The following is a 7,957-nucleotide window of genomic DNA, read 5'->3' on the forward strand; positions in this document are numbered from 1 at the left end:
TTTACTTGAATCACACCAGTTCGTCCCCACAGCAGCATCCTCAAGGTCATGGTTATTAGATGTTGCAGCCAGACACGGGTGGCAGTCGCAACATTGCTGGAGTCAACTACAGCCGAGGGGAAGGGCGATAGCGCTGTCTTCACTACTACCTGGGTCTTAGCGGGTAAAAGCTAATGGTCCAGACTTCAGGAAACTCAGAGGGGCCCTAGCTTCCCATCATCCAGTTCATAGGATGATGTGAGCCATTGTTTATGTAAAGCTGCCCCAGGTAAAGGCAATCAACTCAAGGGTCCCTGAAGAGAAAGAAAGGCGGGGAGATTTTGGAAAGGCGGAGTTCTACCTTAGCACTTGGGATATCAGAGCTCCAAGCCAGCGAGGACCAAGCAAGGCTTCCCAGGGCTGGACAGCAGAGAGGATGTGTCGGAATGGGAGCCATGAGCTCAAGGGAAAGACCTCCGTGCAGAACTCTTGGTAACAAACTTGTCTCTGGAATCTTGTAGTCGGGAAACACACCCTAGCGATGGTCCGAGTTTGCCAGAGGCAGTGAAGAGGGCTGGTTTCTGAGGGTTAAAGCCCATATGACAAGTTCTGCATCCTTTGCACCTGAGCTCCTTGGCTACTGAACCCTCCCTAACAGCCCACCAGGGCAGCTGGCTTCTGTGCCACAGGAAATCTGGCTTGCTATTGCAGAGGTGTGGTGATCTTCGAGCATACCAGATCACTACTATGGAAAAGTGTGTGGCCACGCTGAGCCTGATGGGTAAACATTCTGATCACTTTCTGTGAGTCTCTGACTTCTGTTTCTACTAGGCACAGAGTCAGTGAGGCCTAGCCTCGACTTTGTGTATTCATGCGTAGCCTGGGTAGCATAGCATGCAATTTCAGATGAATTAACTCTCCCTGTCCCCCCATCCACTCCCCAGAACTAAACCTGTTTGTCCAAAGCGAACTCTCCAAAGCACAATAAAAGGCTATCTCCACATTTACAGACTTCGGGCTCTAAGAACTGCTGAGAGCATTTGATGGCTGCCAAGCGACTCTGGTCAGGGCTTCCCCAGTGTTCTGGAAGCAGCTAGTGCCTATCAAGGAGAAGCCTCATCAGACAACTTGCCTTACCTCCGATCACCGTTCTTGCTTTTCTTTTCTTTCTGATGGAGTAGAAACCCCGTGGAGGTTTCTTTACATGCCTCCACTGACGGAGAGCATGCACACAAGTGCATAAGGAGGTGAGAGGCTGGGGAAGCCGAAGTGAAACCAGATGTCGAGGTGACTGGGCATGGAGTCCCGGGAGGGAGACCAGAGGTGCGTCTAGGGACGGTGAGACCCGCTGAGCTCAAGCGCGGACTCCCGGCATGCATGGGGGCTAAAGAATGGTCGGGATCTGCTTTCGTATTGTCTAGCCCTTGACAGAACTGTGTGAGCTCTTTGATTCTCCACGAAGCCCCTCATCTCTGTGTGTCAGCACCATGGAGTGGGTTTCAGACGCCGCAGGGGATCTTCTCCCTTCCAGCAAAGTTTTAGTCCAGTCCGGGGTCTCATTTTCTCTTTGCGACAAGGATGCTGTGTGGTCTTCGGATGGAGTGAAGAGTTCAGCTCATAAATTCCCGAGACTGGCCTGCGCAGAGGTGAGGATTCTGCTGCTCACATGTGCTTCCAGCCTTGACCTGTGGACTCTTTGTCACACTGCAGCAGAGGCTTTTCATATTAATACCAATTTATCATTATTCCAGTTAAATGCACAACGCCCCCCCCCCCCTTTTGGTCTGAGAGAAAGAGACAGAAAACATCTGCATATCCAGTAATATTAGCTACAGTTGGTGTCTCAAGTGAGAATCAATCTGACAGCCCCATTTGTTATATCTGGGTAGGCTTTATTATAGAGCCTCTTGCATTTGAACTTTCCCTCTGCGAGAACCGAAGGAGTCTCTAATGTATTCATATCTTGCTCTTAACACAACGTTTTGAAATATGGACAAGGATAGCAACCGCAGATAACATTTCCGTTCTAATAAGAGAGGCCAAACGTTAGCCAGATTGGAAACAATAATGGCAATGAAGACCCTTAGAGGTGTTATTAGTTCCTGAGCCTTAAGGTGCTTATGTACAGATCAGCTCTTTTGTCCCTGGTGTTCGTCAGACGTGGAGTGATTGCTTCTGCTCCCCGTGTTTTATGTCACTTTTTCCATGCATCAGGCTAATAACGCAGGTCTTCTCCAGAGCCGTATCATAGTGCTGGCTACGGAGGGTAAAATGTGCTATTGTTAAACTAAATCAACACCCCCTCCACACCTCCAAATCGATTCCTTTCCAGCTATTAGGAGATCTGCCACCCAAGGCTTAGCAAGCTACATTAGGGTAGTCACGGCTCATGGTCAAAGAGCCGGGTCACTGTTCATTGTCAGGTGGTTCCCATGTGCTTTTTGTGGCCCTGAATCCTGGGATACAGTTTTGTTACTGATGCCTGACACCGGCGCAAAGAACATCACGGGTGTTTTCTCCCTCCTCCCGTTTCCACTGGCAGTATTTCTTAAATGAGTCTTAGTTCTCAGCACCAGGAAATGGGAAATAAAACAGGACCTCAGTTCCGAGGATGGGTGGTCAGCATGCAATTGTTCACGTAAATCTGTGAGAGTCCAATAAGTTTATTGTTTTATGTCAATGTGCTTTAGCATTTCCCAGGCGAGTAATCTTCCAGCAAACCACTTGCTTGCTATAGATTTGATTTTAAAGCACTCTAGAGCGGCAGTGCTCATATTTCCATGTCAATTAAAATAAAAATGTGTGAATTACAACACTCCCAGGCCTTGTCAGATGTAAATAGAATTGTGATTTTCCCTGTTCCTTTAAGTCTGTCAGATTTCTCTAGGTCTTCCTTTAGGTCCCTGACTTACCTATCCTTGACTCCTTGTCTTCAGTGCATTACATTTCTTGTCTTAGTATGTGAAGACCTTTCACTTCATTGATGTATCCATTAATTCACCATTCATTCATTCATTCATTCACCATTCATTCGTTCGTTCGTTCGTTCACCATTCATTTGTTTGTTCGTTCATTTCTCAGTTAAAACTTACAACTCTCTTGCTCTCCTCTTCCCTCTCTCTGGTGTCCCCTAATCTAGAAGGGAGAGATGAAGCGTGTCAACGGGAACTATGGTGGCAGACATGATAAATGTTGAGAGAGATCAAAGCCCAGGGCTTTGAGATGTGAAAGGTCACGAGATGTCCATGAGATGGAGAAGCACTTCCGATAGAAAGTATAATTTTTATTCTCACAATTAAACAGTAAAACGGAGGGATGCTTTCTCCCACAGAGACACCAAGCTGAGATGAAAATGTTTTTTAGAATTCTGGAGGCCAGTTGAGGTCTCAGCAGCCTAACAAATACAATCAGGAAAGGATTCCATATACAGGGGCAGGAAAGCTGGCAGCTTTTTGCACACTCATCTCTGCCCCTCTACTTCCCATACTGTCCAAACCAGGGCCATGCCACTGAGAGAAAACATCTACCAGGGATTCTGTCTTTGAGCAGAAACAAAAATGCGACGGCGTTTTCTATATTCCGTCTATTCCGGCACTGTGCCTTCTACCTGCCTCAGCACTAACAGGACTGGTAGCCACTGCAAACAGTGCGGTCCCAGTGGCACACTGGAATGTCATTTCATAGGCAGATGCCAGTCGTAGCAAGAGATTAAAGGCTTTCAAGATGTATGCTCAGGGAATTTGAGAGGACCCAAGGCACATGCCATCCCCAGAACAGACACTTCTGTTAAAAAAGATTTGAGCAGCAATAGAATCTGTACCTTGGTTGATGGATGAGTGATTTCCACTTCTTCTGCATGAAGCCGAGGTAAAGTCCTAGAGGGGTGGCTGATTGTTTTCCCCAAACGTCCAAGTCTAAACTCTTTGTTACCATCAACAGCACGATCAAGTACACAAAGAAACAGAGGATCCTGGCATAATGAAAAGACAGAAATGAAACTCCAGCATCTGACCCAGAAGAGATGCAGATTGTGAACCTCCTAACAGAAGTTTTGAAATAACAATAAAAAAGATGTCCAGTATTAAAAGAGACCACAGATGCCTAAATCTAATTGAGTGAAGGATGTAGAAGCAAGTGAGAGAAGCAGCAAAGGGGTAGGAGCCATACAGAAAAGAACCGAACTCAATCAGCACTTGAGAAGCATCATTGAACTGAGAAGATCTCTGGAAAGGGTCCCAGGAGCTGAGTGGGTCAAGAGGAGGAAAGATCTGTAACCTCACAGAGATGGACTGAAATCCTTGTGTCTCAGGAGCAAGCAAGGAAAAGGGAAGAAAGAGTGAACAGAGCCAAGGCGCTTGTCGGATGCTGCTGAGCAATTCAGTGAGTCCGTTAGCAAAGTTCCAGAGCGATGAGAAAGGTGCAGAGACATATCTGATAAAATGAAGGCCAGAAGTTCCTCTAATTGAAGGGGGGGGGGGAATGGACATGCAAATTCAAGAGGTCTAAGAACTTCACTGAGAAGAAAGTAGGAAACCTGCATCCAGATGACTCATAACCGGGGAGTTAAAGTTCAAAGGGAAAGATGGGTTTAGAAAGAAAAAGGCAAGAGAGCAACAGCTCATTGCTTGCAAATAGACTTTGATAAAGCATTAGGTATTTCAGCAGAAACCTAGAAAGCCGGTGAGGGGAGGGTGGGGTGTTATACGCAAGTGTTGGAAACCAACCCTGAAGTGTCCTTCCAAAATAAAGAATTTAAGACTTCTTCAGATAAACAATTAATATATACACAATGTATCTTGATTATGCCCACCCCCCATTTCCCACCCCCAACCACTCCCAGGTCCTTCTATCACATCTCCCTCCCAACCTCATTTTCTCTTTCCTTCTTTCTTTCCTCCCTCCTTCCGTCCCTCCCTCCCTCTTTCTTTCTTTCTTTCTTTCTTTCTTTCTTTCTTTCTTTCTTTCTTTCTTCTTTCCTTCTTTCCTCCCTTCCTTCCTTTCTTCCTTCATCTTTCCTCCCTCCCTCCCTCCCTCCCTCCCTCCCTCCCTCCCTCCCTCCCTCCCTCCCTCTTTCTTTCTTTCTTTCTTTCTTTCTTTCTTTCTTTCTTTCTTTCTTCTTTCCTCCCTTCCTTCCTCTCTTCCTTCATCTTTCTTCTCTCTCTCTCTCTCTCTCTCTCTCTCTCTCTCTCTCTCTCTCTCTTTCATTCTAGCCTACTGGGTCCAGTTTATATGTTGTGTATATGCAAATGAACATGAGCTCATTCACTGGGACATACTGAACCTACCAGTGGACACATTCTTAAAGAAATATGACTCTCTCCCCCAGCAGCCCACAATGGCCAGTAGCTTCTCCACTAGGGGTAGAGCATAAGGAGCCTCTTTGGTCTCCATGTGGGATTTTTAATTGGCTTGATTTTATGCAGGTCTTGTACACAGCAATCACAGCTGCTGTGAGTTCATATCTGCAATTGTCATGGCCTCACCAAATGATAGTATTTCACAAGATTCCTCCCCATCCTCTGGCTCTTACGTTCTTTCTTCCTCTTCTTCTTGCAATGTTCCCTAAGCCTTTTGGAGGTGGTGTGATGGTGGTGGTATAGCTGTCCCATCTAGGGATGAACATTCTCATCTGTCTCTGTATTAATCAAGGCCACTGCAATAAGACAATTCTCTGACCAAGCTTGAGAGTAGCACAAATCTATGGCTATAAACATAGATATTTAGAAGGCAGTTTGACCAAATGACCATTTAGAAAACCATATAGATAGGCTCTCCCCTAAGGCCTATGGCTTCCCTAGCCATGGGTTTTAACCTAGGCATGAATCTCTCATGTGGAGCAAGCCTCAAATGCAATCGAGAGAGTGGTTGGTTACCCCCATAAAAGTTTTGCCACTACTGCAGCAGTGGGCACATCTTGCTTAGCAGGTGGGTATTGCAGCATTCAGGGTCCAGAACTGGGTAGCACTGTAGATGTGTTTTCTCCCCCAGCTGCCGGAAGAGAACCTTAGAGGACTACAAAAGCTGGCCAGCAGGGAGGGCCATTCTGGTCAGTTCAAGACAGATTTTTCTCTGTCTGGAAACCAAGGGGTGTGATGTGCGATAGATACGCCACCCTTCAGCCACCACCAGCACCGTGCTTAGTCATCAGCCAGGAACTCCACAGCAGGATCTTCCAACAGCAAAAGCAAGTACCATTTGCTAAAGACTTAGAAGATCATTGGCATTTTTAGCAATGAGGTGTTTTTTAATTAAGCCACACGTATGGTTTTTAAACACACAATCCCATTTTACACTTAATAAACTACCAGCCTAGTATAAACATAGTTTTTATTTGCATCGGGAAATAAAAATCCATGTGACTTGCTTTATGGCAATGTGCACTTTATTGCAGTGGTCTGGAACTCAACCATCAATATCTCTGAGGTATGCCTATTCATAAAAGGAAATTGAGAGTGAAATCAAAGTTCCCGATGACAAACGTCAGCCAAACACAAAGGAAAGTAGCTGAGCAAGGAGAGGGTGGAGGGGATGCTCTAGAGATACGGTGAGAGCTAGCCTCTGCAGATCAGTAACCGTCAGAACGTAAATGGTCCAGAAATGAAACAGAGCACAAGCCACCTAGCCTCTGAGTCTGCACTTTCTATAAGAATTCATCATTCCATGGGGGGGGGATGAAAAAAGAGGGGTGGTGGGAGGGAGGGGCTGGGAGGAGATGAGGAAGGAGAGAATGCAGCCGGGATGTAAAGTAAATAAATGAATGTATATATTAAAAATGAATCAATTATTTATTAGAAACTTGTTTGCTACCTAAGAAGAGACAGGGTGTAGATCTTAACTGGAGGGGCTGTGGGGAGAATCTAGGAGGCATAAGGAGAAGGGAAACTCTAACCAGAATATGTTGTAAGGAAAAAAAATCCATTTTCAACAAAATAAAAAAATATGATATCTATTCCATCTTCCTCCCCAAATGCTCACTGTGTAGACAGTGGAAGGATACTGTGTTAGGGTCTCATTGCTATGACAGATGCCAGAGAAAAATCTTTTAGAAGGAAGAACCATTTATTTGGGCTCACAGTTTCCGAGGTTTGGGTCTGTGGTCTACCAGCTCCATCCCAGTGGGCGGGAGGCAAAGTGGTATGTCAGGAGTGCATGGCAGAGACCTCTTGCCTGTGGAGGCCACAAAGGGGAGAGGGAGGGAGGAGTGAGCCAGGGTCATGATAACCTTCCAAAGGCATGCCCTCCAGTGATAGCACCTTACACATCTACCACCTTCCAATAGCCAGTTCTCATTTTTGACCCAGCAGTTGGTGTGAGACAATTATGTATTCTGTCAATTATGTTTTAAATAAACGCTGATTGGCCAGTAGCCAGGAAGGAAGTATAGGCGAGACAACCAGATAGGAAATAGAGGAAGGGCAAGGAGAACAGGAGTATTCTGGGAAGAAGGAAGCCCATTCCTCCCCAGTTCTGTCTGTACACAGAAGAAGGAAGATGTGACCTGCCCCGCTGAGAAAGATACCTAGCCATGTGGCTAACATAGATAAGAATAATGGGCTAATGTAAGTTATAAGAGCTAATACGAAGCCTGAGTTAATGGGCCAATCAGTTTATAACTTATGGAGACTGATTTTCTTTGGGGCTGAATGGCTGTGGGACCTGGTGGGAGGACAAAAACCAGGCAAGACGGAAACCCCAACAAGAGGCCCATCATGTTACAAGCAGTGGCTTAGATCACTGACTGTGAGCAAAGCCCTCATTATCTACTTGCTGTAGAAACAACCTCACAGTCACGTCACACCAGAAGTGGGTTTTACTAACCACCTAGGAGGCTTTCAGTCTGAGTTGACAGTTAATATTAGCCATGGTAGAAGCAAATCTTTACCAAAACAGAGCTGGAAAAACTAGTCTGTAGATTTTCAGTAACAATGTTATCATTATAGACAAAGGTAGATAATATCTAAGGTCAAACAGTCATGAA

This window comes from Chionomys nivalis, chromosome 12, assembly GCF_950005125.1.
Source record: "Chionomys nivalis chromosome 12, mChiNiv1.1, whole genome shotgun sequence".
NCBI lineage: Eukaryota > Metazoa > Chordata > Mammalia > Rodentia > Cricetidae > Chionomys > Chionomys nivalis.